This window comes from Vulpes lagopus, chromosome 13 (assembly GCF_018345385.1).
Source record: "Vulpes lagopus strain Blue_001 chromosome 13, ASM1834538v1, whole genome shotgun sequence".
Taxonomy (NCBI): domain Eukaryota; kingdom Metazoa; phylum Chordata; class Mammalia; order Carnivora; family Canidae; genus Vulpes; species Vulpes lagopus.
This window is the reverse complement of record NC_054836.1, coordinates 14,800,568-14,821,801: the sequence shown is the minus strand read 5'-3', so window position 1 is coordinate 14,821,801 and position 21,234 is coordinate 14,800,568. Positions and strand designations below refer to the sequence as shown.

General features: G+C 35.6%; 1 protein-coding gene and 1 pseudogene across 1 annotated transcript in view; one reads left to right on the top strand and one right to left on the bottom strand.

Moving 5' to 3' along the window:
• The window catches only part of ZNF804B (zinc finger protein 804B), a 488,693-nt gene that overhangs the window by 119,816 nt on the left and 347,643 nt on the right, over nt 1-21,234 (bottom strand). The gene's annotated exons all lie outside the window — the stretch shown is intronic.
• Nucleotides 6,403-21,234, top strand: part of LOC121474928 — a 28,104-nt pseudogene continuing 13,272 nt past the window's right edge.

Genomic DNA, 21,234 nt, shown 5'->3' with positions numbered 1-21,234 from the left:
TCTTTATAAACATTTCTATTTCAAGTAGCACATTCTACAAATGTAAATTAAGTATGTTAAAGTGGCTACACTGCTATAAGACATACCCAGTAGGAAATCTCAAGTTTATTTTATTTAGGTGGCAAAATAATAAAATGAAAAGAGACTCTATAGTTTGCAAAACAGCTGACAAAGTGAAAGAGAAAGATATATTGGAGGGAAGTAAATCAAGAAGGAGTATGCCAGGTGACCTTCTATGTACAGAATGAATTGAATGACATGGGTACAAAGCCCTCTAGACATGCTTTTCGCTGAATTGAAGAGTTTCATGAGGTTATTTAGCTAAACATTTTGAAAGACAGACTATGCTAACTGCTGTCACTTTCTCACATCCCATGTACTCTTGTTGCAAACCGGTACCCTTTTCTATCTTCTGCTGAAACAATTCTCTCAAAAGTCATCAAAAAACTGTATTTTCCAAACAAAATGCATCTTCCAAATCCTCATTCAGATATTCTTGTGTCCTCCATTTCTTCATTTCCGCAGTGATCATCTCGGTTACCCATTCTTAACCTATCATGCTTTCTTTCTTTGATTAGTTTTATTTGAAATACAGTGCCACAGAATCAAGATACCCCTCCAGCTACGGGTTGGATGAGACCATGAAGTCATTGACAACTATCCTACGCTGTAAGTCAATTACACAAGTCCAGTTCTGAAAGTGTCGGGCTTTAATTCTCCAAATAGCCATTCCTGTGATGTCAAAACCCTCTGGCCTGGCATCCCAGAATTCCTTCAAGTCTGAACTGATTCAGCTATTAACTAGGGAAACATTGTGCTTTCGGATTAAGATCTCAGACTTTGAAATCAGGTGACCCACGTTCAAATCCCATGTTTGCCAACACTACCTGTTTGAGCAAATTAATCCTTGTAAGCCCTGCTTTCCCCATCCATGGATTATGGTGCTATTAATAAGGCCTACCACATATTTATTTATATTTATATACCATATAGTTATTTGGAGGAAAAAATAAGATAATGGATATGAAAGCCTCACCTGACTTACATTCTTTAAACCCCACATAATGTATTATTTTTGTTATTTTTATTGTTTTTTGCTTTGTTCTGTTTTGGTGTTAAGGTACAAAAGTAGAGAGCATAAACACATTTTATAAACTAACCAGAAACCAGAGTTCAATTCAGGCTAGAATCAGAGCTTATTGATCATTCATATAAAGACTTGTCTCATGGTGTTAATCTTATTATGAATAAACCCAGAATTTGATCATGCAAGATTTTCCAGGCTAAATAAAGGAAGATATCCTGAAGGTGTCAGTCTGTGGGCTTATTGTTAAAAGGTGAGCTAGAAATTGGTAGGCTCTTGGGTACCTGGGCTGCTCAGTGGTTGAGCGGCTGCCTTTGGCTCAAGTTGTTATCCCAGGGTCCTGGGATCAAGTCCTGCATCGCACTCCCCACAGAAAGCCTGCTTCTCCCTCTGCCTATTTCTCTGCCTCTCTCTGTGTGTCTCTCATGAATTAATAAATAAAATCTTTAAAAAAATTGCTAAGCTCTTGAATGAGGGAAAAGGGTTGCTGGAGAGGTGCAAACACTTCTCTCCCTCAAGTCCTCATCTCTCAATTCCCTGTTCATGTCAGTTATAAACTGGGAGAAATACACCTTTACTCTTTCTGAATTCATAGCTTTAATAAAAATGACCAACCTGTGCTTAGGGGGGCCTAAAGGTAAAGTTACCTGTCATTTTTGTTCACTGCTACAAAGAACAAGGACAAAGACATTAGAGAAGCCACAGTTTCTGTAACAAGATGGCTATTACTAAAGGAAGTTGGTGAACACATTCAGCAATTAAGCAAATCATTCTGGGCCATGACAGCAAATTTAAGGTATCACTACAACTTGACAAAGATAAAATATCCAATTTTCCCCACTTTTAAATGAAGAGTAAAATTCAGTTACTGATTATACCTATTTCAACTCCATATGTGTTTCATACAACACTTAACAAAGAAAGTTAAAAATTTTGTGACTTCATTTTAAAGTCAGTAAATACAATGTCTTTCAAATAACTATTTGAGAGATTTGTTCAGTCTGGGTTCTAAGCGTACAAACAGAAAGTTTAAGTACATGTATTTGAAGGGCACTGAAATTCAACTTCTCATTTTATCCAGAGGCCTTTAAAATTTTTCAGTAAAAGCACCCTTAACTGACTTTTAAAGAATCAACTAGAAGGCTGACCAATAGTTTCTGGTCTCCTCTGGACCTACCATACAGTCTGAAGCCCAGGATGCTATGAAGGCCTGTCCTAGCACACCATCCTCTGGTATTTGAATAGTTGGCCTCCCACCCACCGCCGTATGCTTAAATTATTCATGTTTCTTCCCAACCTATTTATGCACTTATTCTTGCTACTGTAACTGTTTAACTGAATATGTTACATTGATAAAAATACAAGTTTGAAATGAAGGATCCGTTTCTATGAAAACTAGATTTAATGCTTTGGAAGACTTGAGCATTGATGTTATTGAGTTACATGTAAGGACAATGACATTAAAATATTGGGGGAAATAACACCAATCCAGAAGGATATGGCACTCACACTGCTTCACAAGTACCAATGAAATTCTCACTCTACTTTGAATAACCCAGAGAAACTGAGGATGATGAATTTGGATATGTTTCATGTGAGAAAGATAATATGCAAATCCACTCCAATGAGCAGATCCATGCTTAAAGGAAAGTACTTCGCTCTACCACAAAAGGTGAAGGAATATTCGGAATTAAAAATTTTCGCCTCTATGTCATGTCTCATAATTTCTGGATTTAATGGATAACTTTTTATTAACTAACCAACCAACCACTAGTCCCAACAGCATTAGCTAAGAAGGCTGCCCACTAGAACTCATGAGGCACAGAGCAAACAACACCAAATTCCTTCTTAAATGCATAAAATTAAAAAATAATTTAGAGGTATTAGCAGAACTATAGCTCAATCCTTTCCTAATTTTTTTCCTCCCTCAATTTAGCTCTGAGATTTGCTAAAGTAATGTGGTAGAACAGTTTGCTCACATATCTAAAAATAACCACTTCAGGGATTTCACTCAACTTCAGAAAGTCTGTGAACAAATACTTATTTTCATGCCATTCGTTTGTGTTTTCTTAACAGGATTAACTACTGAAAAAATTTAGGGTAACCTGTGTATAAATTCTATGAAGACTACAGAAGGGAGAAAAAAAGAGAGAGAAATGCCCATCTTGAGAAAAGGTAATGGGATAGTTATGTTCTCAGTGGATAAGCCCATTTCTCTTAATAACATTGTTAATTTCCCTAATCATTTCATTGAATACTAGAGTAAATATGGATTTTTGGTACTCAGGGTTAAGCGCAATGTACAGGTTTTCTTTGAATATGTAGTGTATGTTAATTTTAAATCTCTGTATCTGTGATTTAACAACCATTTTATTTTACTGATATTGCTAGAAAAGGTCTTTTCTGGTGGTTTCTTTAGTTTGTATTTAAGATGCAATAAAACATGAGACTACTTAGAATAATAAGAGGTTTTATGACAAGCTGTATAATGTAATTCTCACCACTTGGGCCCCTCATTTTGCTGTTTGAGACCCAAGCCTATTTTAATAACGAATGCCGTAATTTGCATTCTACCTAATCTGAAATATGCAGAGTTCAATGAACTCTAAAGCATTTTTATAGCAGGACTTCTCTTTTATCCTCCTCATAAAAGTCATTCTTTAATTCTGGCAACCCTTATCCCAACTGTTCACAATCTTTTAAAAGCATTGTAGAAGCAAGAACACTCTGCATATGTTCTAACTTCCTTTGTTGGGAATGAGTTGCTTTGTTTAAAATACAGCTTGGTGATTAAGTTTCATGCTTTCTTGATGCATAGAAACTCATTTCACATTGGAATCCCAATACACAAAAAGGAATATTCAATGAAATAATAGCGTACCAGGCAGTATAACCTGAAAGCTTTGCATTTGTGGGAACCAGAGGATAGAATACCCATCTGGTGTTTCTTTTTTTTTTTTCTTCCAGATCTCGTTTAAATTCAAGTTGACATATAGTATAATATTAGTTTCAGGAGTAGAATTTAGTGATTCATCAGTTGCATATAACACCCAGTGCTCATCACATCAAGTGCCCTCCTTCATGCCCATCACCAAGGTACCCCATCCCCCACCCCTTGCCCCTCCAGCAAACCTCAGATTGTTCCTTAGAATTAAGAGTTTCTTAGGGTTTGCCTCCTTCCCTCTATTTTTGCCTTATTTTATTTTTTTTCCCTTCCCTTATGTTCATCTGTTTTGTTCCTTAAATTCCACATGAGTTAGATCATATGGTATTTGTCATTCTCTGACTTATTTTGCTTAGTATAATACCCTCTAGTTCCATCTACATTGTTGCGAATGGCAAGATTTCATTTTTGATGGCTGAGTAATATTCCATTATATATATATATATCACATCTTCTTTATTTATTCATCCATCCATGGACATGTGGTCTCTTTCCATGTTTTGACCATTGTGGACATTGAGCACCTCTTCTGAAGAGTTATGCAAACCATGATGGCATTGTGAAATCACTTCTTTGACAGAAGATAGCCACCAGTAATCTAAAAGTTATTTTATAAACAAATACAATGTAATTTTCAAGGAATAAATTAAAGTGTTTTATAAAACTACCCAGAGCACAAGAGCACATTTTGATAACATCAGATGATATTTGATAGGTCGACACTGACTGGCAGTGATTCCATTTAGGAACTTACTTATTACTCTTCTAAAAGCATCTACCAACATTATTGTATATTTGGGTTGTTTCACCTCATATATTCTAGGAAAAGGTGAATCAAGGCCTTCCTAAATCTTCTTTCACAATCATATCTTTACACAGAATCCACTATTTGGAGTGCAAGATGTCTTTAGAGACTATATATAGAAAAAAAAATTGACTACACTTACTGTCTTTCTATTAATTTCAGCTGGACATAGGCTAACACCTAAGGTATTTAAACATGTCTCTGGAGATATTTCCAGATGTTCCTTTTCCAGATGTCTCAGTTGTGGTTAAATGAAGAGGTATCTTCATTGACTTCTTAAAATATGAAAACAAAATCTTCCTGTAAGTTCAGTGCTAAATCTCCTGTTTTGGATTACTACCGAGCTGCAAGTCAGAGATGTTTCTTACTTCCAAAAATATTACTAAAATCTCCATCATTGGACAATTGTGCCCAAAGGGCCTTATTTCTTTGAATTATTTTCCCTATAATGCTTTGCAATTTTTTGTGTTTTGTGAAATATAGATTTCTACTTATTTTATTGATTCAATTTAACCTACTTGCATACAGCACCTTCTCAAATTATTTTCTATTTATCCTCCATGCCCTGTACAGACCCCAGATATTTCATTATCTGTATAGTGCATGTCTCATTAGCAGACTACCTAAAATTCAGACATAGCTCAGTGGCAAAAGGAGTGGCCTTGTTATACATACAATTCCATACTGGGAAAAAGGCAGAAGAGCACTATAAAAAATTCAGACTACTTTTTCTTTCTTCTTTCTTCCTTTCTTTTTTTTTTCTTCTAGCTTTCTAGTTGTAGCATGAGGTAGAATAATCAGTTTGAAACACAAGCTTTGAATCTGGGAGACCTAAATTTAAATCCTGATTATTCTACCCATTAGCTGTGTTTAACAATGGGTAAGTTATTTGATAGTAATAAACTGCCATTTCTTCATTATTTTTTAAAGATTTATGTATTTATTAGAGAGAGAGACAGAGTGAGAACAGAAGGGGAGATGCAGAGGGAAAGAGTCTTAAGCAGATTCTACACTGAGCACAGAGTTCCATGTGAGGCTCAGTATCATGATCCTGAGATCAGGACCTGAGCCTAAACCAAAAGTTGGATACTAACTGACTGAACCACCCAGGTGCCCCCCATTTCCTCATATTTAAAAGTAAGGTAGCAATACATGTCATATATGGCTGCTATTAGAATTAAATGATATATATATAATACATGGTATAGAGCCTGAAATATTGAAAATACTTTATAAACTGTCACTATTACATTTTTTCTTATTATTATTTATCATAGAAACAAATGGTCCTAAATGCCAAAAAGTTATAGACATACAGTATCTATGTTCAATACAGTGAAAGAGGATTGTGCTATGCATCTAAACCATCAAAATTATATTTCTACAGTCTTTAAAAAAAGAGAGAAGCCATTGGAAACTTCAGAAAGTTTCTCATCAAAATAGTAAAGATGAGGCAAAGTTTGGAATTGAAGAAACACATAAAGATACTATCTTTTCAGTATTGTTTAAAGACAAGATGAAGAGAGTTACTGAGAACATCAACATCCAGAATGACTAAAAGAACGAACCATGGGTCTACTATGGCCCTATGAACACATCACGCAAAGAGAATCATTTAAGCTCCAAAGTCTTCTCCCTGAAAGCTTACTTGTAAGTCTATAACAACAGAAATGGAATGGTTTAGCATTTTGCTTGTTCACAAAATATCCAATCAATCAAAGTTTATTTGCTTATACTTTTTCCTAACTCCCCATGATACTTTGCTCAGAAATGAGAAGCTGTAGGACACTTGTGAGATTGCAGGAATCCTGACATACAACTATAACTGGTTCTGTTTAGTATTTCACAAACTGGTGACTTTGGGAACACAATGCCACATGGTAGTAAAGGGCAAGCAAAAAGGTCTCTGCAATTATTCTCAGGATTGTTTGTGTTGCTAATGTCAATGAGACTCTTCTACAGTAAATTATGTAATATTATCAAAGCTTATTTGATAACAAGTATTTTGAGTGACATTTTATTTATTTATTTAAATTTTAAATTTTTTTCCAGTTTTATTGAGACATACTTGACATATAATATGTATTAGCTTTAGGCATACAACATGATTATCTATCCATTAAGTAAATAAATGATCCCTACAATAAGTTACCATCCATCGCTGCACATAGGTATTATTTTTTACTTGTGATGAGAATTTTAAGATCTATTCTATTAGCATCTTTCAAATATATAATACAGTATCACTACCTTTGAGTGATGTATTTTAATGTTCTTGAAGAATGCTTAAGGAAACATTGTTTGAGATATACTAGTTTCATTGTTAAAAAAAAAAAAAAGTCCTTTCAAACTAAAGAAATGCAAATTTGCCCTTGGATAGAAATATCAGCTGATGTTTACCAAAATATCTAGGGCAAAGAAATGGAGGAAGGAAAACAGGAAGAAAGAAAACAGGGAAGGGAAGGAGTTGAGGAAAGGAAGATGGGAAAAACAAAGGAAGAGAGAGAAGAAAGAAGGAAGGAGAGACAGAAGACAGCAAGGACAGGAAGAAGGAAAGAAGAAATGTAAGAAAGGTAAGAACAAGGAAGGAATGATAGGGGCCTCCCATGGCTCAGTCCACTGAGCATCTGACTCTTGATTTTTGGCTCAGGTCATGATCTCAGGGTGGTGAGATAGAACCCTGTGTTGAGGTCCTAGCTCAGTAGGGAATCTGCTGGATGATTCTCTCCCTCTACCCCTTCCCCCCACTCATGCTCTCTTTCTCCCTCTCTCTAAAATAAATGAATAAAATCTTTAAAAAGTCGAACAAACAAGGAAGGAATGGAAGAAGAAAGTGGTGCTAAGTGATTAAAAAGACAATGTCTGTGTTTAGAATAACCTTTTTTTTTTCTTTTTATTTGAAGGTCTATGTGGAAAACGTTTATGAAGCACTTACAGATTCAACCATCTGCTCTATTGTCTACCCAAACTCTAGATCATATGCATGGAAAATTCCTAAGTATTTCAAATAGATATCTTTATTCTTACAACTGGACAACATAGCTGCTTTTTGTTGACTATATTTACTACTGATAGTTCAGGAGCGGTGGAAATAAAATAAATAAGCAAAGGAAAGAAAAATGACGCTAAGTGCTATGGAACTCACTTTTTAAAATCTTAGCCAAAAAAGGTATACAGTTATTGCGTTGGCTGATTTTTTTTTAATTTTTTAGAGATTTTATTTATTTATTCATGAGAGACACAGAGAGAGAGAGAGGCAGAGACACAGGCAGAGGGAGAAGCAGGCTCCATGCAGGGAGCCTGATGTGGGACTTGATCCCAGGACTCCAGGATCACGCCCTGGGAGGAAGGCAGGTGCCGAACCGCTGAGCCACCCAGGGATCCCCAACACTGGCTGATTCTTTAATACTTTCTCTGCTTTATAGAAAAACACCAATCCCACCTCATAAAAAAAAAAAAGGAATAAGGAAAGAAAAAAGAAAAAAAAGAGTTTCTCAATTTAAAAAGTAACATACACTAAACAGAACTTTTGAGTTAAGAAATACTAAGCTCCTATGTCTGCCTTCAACGGTACAAGTTCTTAAAGCCACCAGTGGCCTCTGCTGGCAGCTATGACTTCACTACAGGAAAAAATAAAAGGGGGTAGTAAATACAAAGAATAAGGAGAATTTTTTTTTCCCCAAACTTGAGGGAAATTTTATTTAAGATTTCTATTAAGTTGCATTATTACATTGATTCATTACATTCAATCAACAATTACACTGTATTTTCCTAGATTCTATTTTTGGCTCAAAAGCTACTGAGGAGCTTGACTTTGGTCATAGAGCTAAAATGCATTTGAAACACTATTGGGTTCAATGTTATCTTCATAGTCACTTCCAATCCCAAATGGGAAGTGCTGCATATGTTCATAAGCTGAAGTTATAATAAAGCTTCAGAACTAACTGCAGAGGTGAATGTTAAAAAAAAAAAAAGAAGAAGAAGGAAGTGAACTAGAGAGATAAATATCCCTATTTCTTTCTTTCTTTCTTTCTTTCTTTCTTTCTTTCTTTCTTTCTTTCTTTCTTTCTTTCTTTCTTTCTTTCTTTTTTAGATTTTATTTATTTATTTGACAGAAAGAGAGAAAGAACAAGCAGGGGGGGAGTCAGGGGGAGAAGTGGACTCTCCACTGAGCAGGGAGTCCAATGTAGGGCTCAATCCCAGCATCCTGAGATCAGAACCTGAGCCTAAGGCAGACGCTTAACTCACTCAGCCACCCAGGGGCCGCTATGTCTGTATTTCTTATTTTAAAATGGTGACTGGTTGTAGCAATATATTTACATTTGATAAAACTTCTCTTTTCCCCCAATAGCAATATTCACATGCTTGGGACTATAGTACACAGACACTAAGCTGACTCCATAATAATAGATATTATTAGAATGTCAAAAATAATATATCATGTGACAAATCCTAAATATGTTCCTTTTATCCATCCCATTATGCAGCCATTATCTACATAAGCCATTATCAACATGCTATATATGATAAATTTTATTACATGTAATACATGTGGATAACATTAACAATTTCATATTGGTATAGACATTAACCATTTACAGATCACTATCATAATGCATTTCCTAGATCAGAAACTGTGCTGAAATGTAATAAATATATGAGTGAATACTTTCATAATTTAATATCACTTCAAACTGGAATTAATAATGTTCGCTTATACCCAGATATTGAGATATTTTGCCAATCTTCCACAAAAAAGGCAAGAAGTTCTTTGCAAAAAAAAAAAAAAAAGTTTCCTGTTCAGCAAATAATATTTTTAAGCAAAAGCAATAAAACTCTCATTTCTTCAATAATTGTAATTCTGTTTTTACCACCTCTAAATTAAATACTAATAAAATCATGCATGCTTTTTATTGCACTAGCCATTGTTTCATGTACATTAGTTAATTCCAGTAGAATTGTTTTTAATATAAAATTGCAAAGCATTGAGTTCATGTCACCTAGGGAATGTTCTGTGGGCTTCCATTTCAAAGCTTAGCACCAAATTTAGTATGTATAGGTTCAAGAAGACTGTTGACAGGCCTTTCTCCAGATGAATCCTGCTGGGTTTTAGAAACTGCTTGATTTCAGAAGTCATGCTGTGCTACTAATCAGAGCAGAATTGCACAATATGCTTTCACATGCTACAAAGGTCTCTCCACACAGCTGTGGGAGCCAGGCCTTGGCTCTCAGGCAAAAGCCACCAGCTCTTCCTCTCCTGGTGAATGGAATCCTCACTACGAGACACTTGTGGGAAGTAATTTGAGTACAGCAGGATACGGTGTCCTGGCAGGACGTTCAGCTTTGTCTAAGGGGAATGAGTGAATAGCAGGACTTGGGAATTGCAGTGTTGGTAAATAGCACTAAATATCTTCGGAGCATAATTTTTAAGCATTCTCCAAGATGTCACCACATATGGTTATTCATCACCACATCCCAGAGCATGTCAAATTTTAATAGTGTGACATGATGGAATGTGACAGGAGAGATACTACTGAGCCTGATTTATTGCACACATGCATACATACAAAGTGTAAACAAAGATGTCACATGAAACGCTGTCTCAAGGTGCAGTTGCCAACATTACAGATTTTCTAAGCCAAATTAAACTAGAACAATTAATTATCAATTAATAATGCTTTCAAAAGTATGTTTAACAATGAGATACCCTAAAGAGATAGTGAGATAGTGTCTGCCCTGGAATTACATTGTTTATAGGTATCAAGAAAAGAGAAAGTGATGAGTAGTTATGAATGCCATGGCATCATTGGCCACACAAACACTCATACATCATCACCCAGGTGGGTGGCTATGTCTTTATATCAGATACTAGTTTGGTTGGGATTTTGCTTTGCTTTGAGTGCTCAGAAAATGTTCCAATGACCCTGTAGGAAAGATGGCTGTCTGGGAACTTTCAAATACTTTATGTTCCTTAAATTGGTTCTCATTTTAAGCCTTCCCTAAACTCATGCAGGATTGTAAACCACAAATGGAAAGTTCTTATTCTACCCTGAATGTTTTCCTCTTAAAGAATTATTGAGCTAGAGGTATGCAAATACTTTATTTCAAGTCAGTGAGCATAGTCTATGCCAATAATTAAAGATTTCATGACTTAAGCATTAGAAGTAAAGAAGTACTTATTTATGGAATATTACTGAATGTTAACTCATGAAGTTAGTGAAGATCACTAAGGGTCTAATTATAGGAGTCACTATTTAATATACACCCACTTTGTTCTGTGCTTTTTTTCTTTTTTCTGTGCTTTACCTTCACCATTGCCTTTAATAAACCTGGCCCTCTAGGACAATACAATCTAATAAGGATTTTATATGTGAAGAAACTGGGGTTCAAGATGATCAATAACATGCCCATGATAATAGAACTAGAAAATGATAAAGCCAGGCCCTATCCATTTCCAAGGCCCTTGCTCAATTCATTCTGTAGCATGGGCTCTTTGACTCCACAAAGAGCTGTAGGTCATGGGATTTCCAACTGCTCATCCACTCTTGGCCTCAATATAACCTAGCCCAAACTGTATCTAGATTAAGGCTGGAGATTGAGTCAGAGCAAGTTTGTGGACATGCGTGGAGAATTGAGAGATCAATGGAGTTTAACTTTTATTTGGCCAACACTCACTAATGTCTGTGCTTATGCAAGGCATCATCTTTAAGATTGGAAAAAAGGATGACAAAGCACATCCACGGCATTCAAAGTTACTGGGAATCTCTGGGACTCTATCCCCAGGATAATAACTTAGATATTTACAGTGAGTTATGAAATGTATTTTTGTTTAGAAGTTATAAGTGAGGGATGCCTGGGTGGCTCAGTGGTTGAGCATCTGCCTTTGCTCAGGGCTGTGATCCCAGGGTCCGGGATCGAATCCTGAAATGGGATCCCTGTAGGGAGTCTGCTTCTCCCTCTGCCTATGACTCTGCCTCTCTCTGTGTCTCTCATGAATAAATAAATAATAATAAAAAAGCTATAAGTGATTCTGATAATCAGTAACTGTAGGAGTGAGCTATATATTATATGATAAGATAAATATTTTCTAAAAGTACTGAAGATGGGCACTGAGGGGGGCACTTGACGGGATGAGCACTGGGTGTTATTCTGTATGTTGGTAAATTGAACACCAATAAAAAATGAATTTATTATTAAAAAAATAACAAAAAAATAAAAGTACTGAAGAAGTTCACAGCAGAAAGTGGTTTATCTTTGTTGGGCTTTTTAGAAAACTCACCACAGAAAAAGGACATGTGAATAGGGTCTTGAGAATGATTTATCATTTTCCGGGGGAGAATGACATATGTAAGGCTATGAAGGGAAATTTTTAGAAGAGGGAAATCTTCAAAGGCCATGGAGGATAAAAAGTTGAATTGCAGAAGAGAAGAAATATAGGCGATAAACTTAGGAAAGTAAGTCTGGGTTACATTATAAGACGATTTATGTGCTTCACTATAATTCATTGAGGCATAAGTAGGTATTTTAAACAAGAGGAGGAGACCATTATTTTGGTGGTAGTTAGAAGGAGAATCAGAGTGGGGGAGAGCAGGCTCCCTACAGGGATCCCAATTAGAAGGTCATAGCCATAAACAAACTTTGAGAAGATGAGAGCAGGAACTGACACAGCAGTCCTGAGAATAGAAGGGAAAATAATCTCAGAGATGTTTCAGAGATGAAGCTGACAGAACCTGGCAATGAGTGAGAAGGGCTTAGGAGGAATCAGGAGGAAAAGTGACTGAGATTTTTAGCTGAGGAAGTAATACGGAGGGCAGGACTTTTAATTCAAAGAGGATGCTGATTTGCTTAAAGGAGGTAAAATTCAGTGGCAAACATTTTGAATTGAAGAACTCCATGGAACATTTAGGAGATGTTCATACAGAGTCTGGAGCCCAGAAGAGTTTGAAGCCGGAGCCAAGAAGTTAATTCAACCCAGATTCATACTGTGAGTTTGCTGAGATATATGCCTTTGTTAATTCCCAAAAGTTAAGTGTAAGTTAGGCTTGTTGTCATAAGATTATCCCTATGAGGCTTTCCAAAATGGACACTATATTCCAAAATAGAAGAGCAGGTTATTAATTTCTATTAATTGTATTTCATGCTATTAGTCATTAAGGCAATTTCATCCAATTCACAGTAGCAACTTTCAGTATATTTTCCACTTCAGTTTTCATTAGTTATTCTCAGCCTTTTTTGAAAAGGAATTCTTCAAGTCAAACCTGCTCTCCAGGTCTGAGTCAAGTTCACACCTGACCTGTCTTTTACTTTCTCTGTATAAGTGGGCACAAACAAAAGAGAAGATGAAAAACATTTGAACCAGACACTAGAGAAACATTTGGACTGACGTATCTCCCATCGACTTAGTTTATGAGTTTATTTTCAAAGTGAGGCACACCTGGGGCGCTGAGTGAAGCACGCTATGGTTAAGTCTAGGAAATCTTGATGTTCTTCTATTTCCAATCTATTGTGTGACAGCCTGACACTTGTTCATGTTGAAGGGTCACTGTCAATTCAGTGACAGAGGATTAAACTTTGGAGGTCATAACATGAGTATAGAATTAGGTTTATTTCACTACACACTGACTTTCAAACACAGCTTTTTGTATTTCAAAATCTTTCTTCCCCCAACATCATGGATATCCTATTCCTCTTAACTTTATAGTAACATTCGCTTTGGGATTGGTTATTCGTGACTCTGAGAAAGATGACTGCCAAAGATAATTACTCCGTTGTGATTAATGAATCCTTTTCAAAATTGCAGTCACCAGATTGGAAGTCAGATAACTTTTACAACATCAAAGAATACTATTATCAAAAGACTTTATTCTTTTCCCTTTTGTTGAAAAAAAAATCTGATGTCCCATTACATTTTAGTAGGTGACAATATGTTCATCAAAGAAGTGTTTTAGTACATGTTTTACAGCTTATAAAAAGAAAAATGACAGCTACAAAAATCAAAAGCTTTCTCACTAATTGTGGATGAAAAATGATAGTTAAGAAAGATGAATCACCAATTAGCTTAGGAAATTTTGACATTTCCTTTTTATTAAATAGGATGTGTTAATGTATTTTGGATACCATAATTTTTGGTTGAAAATGATTTTACAGAATAAGAGAAATTTTGATCCTAACTATGTCCATCTTAACGAATCCCATCTTTACAGGGAGCTACCCCAGGTACTTATTTTCAGCAAGTCCTATTTTATTTATATATTTGGCCTAAATATAAACAGCATGACCAGCAGAGAGCCTGTCCCACAAAAGTTTTGCTCCTGCCTCTCCTCTAACATCTGTGCTAGTCAGTCTCAAGTAATGAGAATGATTGAGAGCCAAGTGTGTGAGATGGAAAACGAGGAAGGGAGGGAAAACCCCACAATGGCTTATCCCTCCTCCCACTTCCATCCTTGCTCATTGGTTATCAGTTTCTGAATGGTTCTTTCACCAGCAATTAAATGCCCAGTAATAGCTGTCCCTGGAGAAGAAAGGTAAGACACAATCACTTTCATCTATTTTATCTTTGATGAATGTAGAACTTCAGTCTTTACATATGCAGGTACCATTTACCACTCTCATTTTTTCCAAACTTAGAGATAACTTTAAAGGGAAATATTTTTTTAAGTTGTCTAAGAAAAGTGGCACAAAAGCAACCCTTTGATTAAAGAAATTCTTCATCATCACCACCACCACCACCATCATCATCATAGCCATCATCCCTCCAGCAGAGGTGGGCTTCTACAAATAAACATATGGAAAAGAGTCAATGCTTTCTGAATACCTACTATGTTCCCAGCATTTTCCCATACTTCATCTCAAGTCATTCTTACTACCAGGTTCAGAGGTCTGTTCTATTATTCCTGCTTTAGAGCTGTGAAGTGGATTATCACAGAGGATTGTAATATGATAATTTTGCACAACTGTTAAATGTCTGCCAAGATTTCAAAGTCTTCTACAGACACCATACTACATTTTATCAAAGAAATATCGTTTCTCATCTATTCTTGTAAATTTTTTTTGGGGGGGGAGCAGTGCTGGTGGCCAAGCATCAGTCAGTCATTTGGTGGATCCCTAGCTCTAAGAGCGGGCGCTGATGAGCCCTGAAGATGAGGTTTGCTTTACCAGCTTTATCATTTGGGGTTGTTGGTTTTTTTCTGTGTCCAGCCAAAACATTACATTTTCTCAGTCCCCTTTGCGATATGGTGTGGCCAGTGAAACAAATACTTACTATTATGCTGGACTTTCAGGAAAACAACTTCAGAATGAAAGGAACATCTCTTTTGCCTCTTTGGTTTTTATTTCCCTCTTTCTTACTGTCTGGCTCATAACAGCTCTTCAAATGCTGCTGTAGAAATTCCAAAAATCATGCTGAATCCACTGCAAATTCAAGGAATCTAGCCCAACATTTTAAAATACTGTTTATTTTTTTTATTATTATTTGTTTCCTTAGATTATCTAAGTGTTGTCCTTATGAGCTCAAATTCACAAATATAACGTACTTTTTTTTTTTTTGTCACCTTCCCGCTCACCTACCTGGGGCCCTTCAGAGCTTGGGGGGACTCTTCCTGGAGGAGAGTCGCGGGCAGTGCAATGGGTGCAGAGGGAATGTGGGAATCAGCGCCCCGAGAACCACCGGCATCATCTCTGTGCATTTAGAATTCGAGTTTATGGGCTTTGTCTCTTTAGCCAGCGGCTTCCTCGTTGTGGAGCTCACACTTTTATTTGCGGGAAGCAAAGCCAGCGGCGCTGCTGTGGCCCCTTGACCTTACCAGTCCTTCCCATTGGGGTTGGAAGCCGTAACCAGTGTGGGCAATCATTAAGTATCCTTCAAACTTTGCTGATTCCAGAGCATTCTTTGGAAAATCAAAAAGTACTTTCTCTTTCTCTATATAGATATTTTCTTTTTTTTTAATTCTGAAAAAATCCTAGAATATTAACAATATAGGTTCCATTCATTATTTTTTAGAAATACATTTATTTTTTGGCCTTGTTAGAGAATTATACAATAAGCAAGTGATTTTTCTGTTAATCTATTAAAAATAGAGAAAGACATTTGAAAAAAAAATTTGTATTTCAGTTGCTGAGCATCAAAGCTGATCTTGTCCTCAACAGAAAAATGTAGACATAATTTTCTCTCAATATGCCTAACTTCATGAACATTATGATAAAATACTTGGATAAAAGTACTACATAATTATTGAATAAAAATCAAATGAAAAGAAATTTTTAAAAAATCAAATGAGTAAGATCAATTATGCATTCTTGTTTTTTTTTATGAGGTAACTCAGATGATAATTCAGCCAACATATTCATTTAACAGATTTTTTAAAACCTTTTGACATCTTTTCGCTATTTCTCTCACTCACACCCCCAGGTGTTTATCCAAACATAAAACAGTAACTCAAAAAGATCTCCGTATCCCCATGTTCATTGAAGCACTATTTAGAATAGCCAAGATATGGAAATACAACCTACATGTCCAGTGATGGATGAATGGATAAAGAAATTTGTGATTTATATACACAATGGAATATTATTCAGACGTAAAGAAGAAGGCAATCTTGCCATTTGCAACAACATGGAGGGGCCTCGAGGACATTATGCTAAGTGAAATAAATCAGATGGAGAAAAGTAAATACTGTATGATCTCTCTTATACGCAGAATCTAAAAAATAAACATGAAACCAAAGTCATAGATACAGAAAACAGATTAGTGGTTGTTGGATCATATGGTAATTCTATTTTGAGGAACCTCTATACTGTTTTCTACAGTGGGTGCACCAACTTACATTCCTATCAATAGTGCACAAGGATTCTCTTCACTCCACATCCTTGCCAACACTTCTTGTTATTTCTTTTTCGTTTCTTGTGTGTGTGTGTGTGTGTGTGTGTGTGTGTGTTTAAAGAGTCATTTCAATAGGTACGATGTCATATCTCATTGTAGTTTTGATTTGCATTTCCCTGATGATTAACGATGTTAAGTATGTGTCTATGTATTTGTTAGTCTTCTGTATGTCTTCTTTGAAAAGATTTCTTTTGAAGTCTTCTGCCCATTTTTTAAATCTTTTTCTTTATTTTCTATCGAGTTGTATGAGTTCCTTACATATTTTGGATTTTAACCCTTTATCAGAGATAAGGATTGTAAATATTTTCTCTCATTCTCTATATTGACTTTTTATTCTGCTGATGGTTTCCTTTGGCGTGCAGAAGCTTTTTAGTTTAATGTCATCCTACTAGTTTTTGCTTTTAGTCTCGGTATCAGATTCAAAAAAATCAAGGAGTTTACTGCCTATGTTTTCTTCCAGGAGTTTCATGGTTTATGGTGTCATGTTCAAATATCTTTCTTATCCATTTTGAGTAGATTTTTGTTTATGGTATAAGATAGTGATCCAGTTTTTCCAGTACCATTTATTCAAGAGATTATCATTCCACTACTGTTTATTCTTGACTCCTGTGTCTTAAATTAAATACACTGTATATGCATGCATGAGTATTTCTGGGCTCTCTACTCTGATCTGCTGATCTTTGTGTCTGTTTTTATGCCAATTCCATACTGTTTAAATTAGTACAGCTTTGTAACAGAGTTTGAAACAAAGGAACATCATGCCTTCAGCTTTGTTCTTCTTATCAAGACTTCTTTCAGAATCTCTTCATATTCATTCACTCATTCTAGAAAGATATTTCAAGTACCTACTATATGCAGGCAAATAGGGGTTTACAGAAATGAAAACAATTTCTGTGTACAAGGGGATTGGAATCTAGGAGAGGTAATCAGGCGAATGAACAAACAAGTGAGTAACAACATAAATGCTGCAATGAAGTAATGCTAGAGCACAGCGGGGGAACACATACTTGGGAAATAAGTTCCTCCTGAGAAACAGAAGGTCAGAAAACGTCTTAGAAAAGGCGATGGTTAAAGGAAATGCTGGGAAAAAATGGCAAGTGGACATAAATCAAAGGCAGGCGCTCTAAGCAAAGATCATAGAATAAGCAATGACATAAAGACACAAGAGACTGGTATGTTCAGAAAACTGCAAGGAGTTCAGGGTGGTTGAAGCAGCAGCCATACCATGGAGCCCAGAGGGAGAAGGCTGGTGAGTAAAACATCCAAATAACCAAGGGCCTCCCATGCCCTGAGACAGACTTGATTAGCAGAACTTGGAGAAAAATAGTGGCAGAGAACCAAATAATCAGATTTGTGTTTCTGAAGCCTCACTGACAGCAGAGTGCAAGACAGTTATAAGGCTGTGAGACTGAAAGCTTCTTCATTCCTTCCCTTTCATTCTTTCCTTCCTTTGTTCCTCTCTCTCTTTCCTTCCTTCCTTCCTTTTTTTTTCTCTCATTCTTTTATCCACTTTTTCTTCCATACCCTGGTCTCTGGTAACTAACCATCTTTGAACCTGGATGATATTTTACCAAGTGAAATAAGCGAGACACAGAAAGACAAATATTGCATGACCTCATTTATATGTGGAAGAGATAGATATAAAGTCAAATTCATAATAATATAGCAGAATCGCAGTTGCTTAATACTAAAAATAGTTTATAATCTTCACTTAAAAAGAGGTATGACATCCTAGTTTTGGTTGCTAAAATGTATGCATACGCTCATGGATGATATCCAAAAGGCTGAAAGAATAAAGGACATGGGGAAAGGCCAGTCAGAACATATGGCCAATGACCTAGAACAGACTCTTGCCTTCATATTCTATAGGTGCATGTCATCTGGATATCAGCAGGCAAAAACTCAATACATGCAAAGATGTTAATCAGCAGCAGTAGCAATTTAGACTACATTTTGGAACAAGAAAATATCAAGGCGAATTTAGTTTAGTTGCTATTAACAGCAAGAAAATATGTAATTATATCTTGTATTTTTAATAAAGAATAACCGTTTTGATGAAAGAATGATGCATATTTATGGAAAATTCAAGCAACAGAAAAGACTGAGATGCTAAAATTTTAAATCATCGAAAACTGAGAAATTAACTATCACTTAAAATTGTGTGAACATTATTTTGAACACCTCTTTCTGTATGTGTACAGATAGAATGTTCAATGGATTGAAAAAGAGGATCATAGCCATACACAATTTTTAAAAATATCTTAATTTTATTTAAATTTAGCAGAAGGAAAGTTCACTAAAGCTGAAGAAAGAAATTGCTGAACTTCAGACAAATGTTTTCTTAATAAGACCTATGAGTTCTTAAAATACCTCTCTAAAATAAGGATGAATTTTTGAAAAGCAAATTGGTAGTTTGAAGAAAATTGTACTATAGTTTGGATCAGCATTAGATAACTCCTTGCCGTAAATGATTACTAGCTCCTTTATGTTACTTAAAAATATCCAGCAAAACTCTAAACAAAATTGGGCAAGCTGGGTCCATATAAATATAAATCATAAATCAATGTAAATAATGTAAATTATTTGTAAGTCAACATAAATAATAGGGCAACTGTCCAAGTTAGGTGAATCCCGAGAACATTAAGGTTTAACACTGATACTTTTACTAGTGTAATTCATATGTGAACAACTTAAAAAAGAGAAAACAGCAAAGGATTATCAAAATTGACACGCAATTTTAAGAGTCAACACTCATATATGACAAACAGACAAACCAACCAACAAAGCCACATCTGTGTCCTGTGGTATGATCTTTACACAATGTTCCTCCCTAAGGGTAAATCTTCAACAGTAAAGATGGCCTATGGATTGTGGATACTCTGACACCTCCAGCTCCCCCACATACCAGTACCTGGGGATTTATAGCTCTATTCATAGGTGCTTTAGACAGGGCTCTTGAGACTGTGTTCAGAGGAACTGCTTTTCACAGAAGGTCAGAATAGGTTTACTTAATGCTTATTCTCTACTACATCTTGTTCTATATTCTTGAATACTTAACAGTTTTACATTTCATAGTAAGTGCATTTACCACCTTACAACCAGAAACTCATCATGGATTATAAAACTTAATAATCATGAAAAATGCCTATGGTCTCTCTACTTAATAAAAAAAATTATTTTCCATGAGTTCAGTTCCACATTGATGATTAAATTATTTCTTGAGAAGAGACCACAAGTGCTTTTAATGTTTACAACTGTATTTCTAAATTGAACTACATATAATATGATCACATGGGAACAGATGGATGATGGCACCAATGACAGATCAGATTAATAAATAAATTATTTGGATCAAGGAGTTTCTAATAAAATAGAAGCAGTAAAATCTCTATGAAGCCTTTACTAGTAATGGAGAAATTTCAAGGGTCAAGAAATATCACATTTTGTTTTCCCCTAATTCTCACCTGAACATCAAATGTCATATTCCAAATTTCAAATTTGGTGGTGACTGGGAAGGGAGAGGTCTATTTAAGTCTTCTACTTTTTAATTACTTTGAAAAATGGATCAAATAAACGTAAACTTTTCCACAATCTAATAATTTGATTTTCTGATATTTTTCATCTATACTTTTTTTTATGTCAAGAATGCCTTTATAGTGTACTTTAGTACACTTTAATACCAGTTATACTAGCTCAATATCTACTCTGGGGTAATTTATAACAGTTATACTAGTCCTGATGTACTAATTTCAACCGAATATTTAATAACCTGACCTTCACCTTCTTTCTCTAATTTCTCAAGGGCTTAGGATATGCACTAGCTTCATAAGGAAAAACTCACCAAATAATATTTAAGGGATATTATATTCAGATACCTCCAAAGAAAATACCATGTACCCTCGGAAATATTAGCACCCTCAGAAAGACTGAGCCAGGAGCTCCTTCCTGTGCTTTCTCCAGAACACCAATCTCTTTATTTTCATCTTTTTTCAGCTTTCCCAGTTTGTCTGTTGGGGGGGAACACTTAATATCCCAACTCCATTTCTTGACTGTTATCTCACCAATGACCAAATATAAAAATATAACTTAGGAAATGAAAGGGATAGTCGAAGGATCTCTGACCTCTATAGTTCTTAAATTTTCTAAACATTCTTCAAACCCTCACACTTTCCAGATAAAGTGACATGCAGAGAGCATTAAGCGACTTACCTATGGGCAAAGATTTAACTAAAGCAAAAATAGGACCAGAGTTCAGGCCAGCAAATTCCTAGCCTTGTACTTCTTCTAAGAAGACGATGTTTCTCTTGGTGTTCATTGGATCATCTTAATGAGAAACAATGCATGTGCTTATACATTTGCAACTTACTGGCCCCCACCACGAAATCATAGAATCAGGAAGAGAGCCATCTATAGTATTCAAAATATTTAACAATAATTATGGCACAGATATGGACCATTCAGTATGGAATCAAATCTAGTCATAAAGGATACCAGCTGTCAACAATGGATGTTTGGTAGTGGTA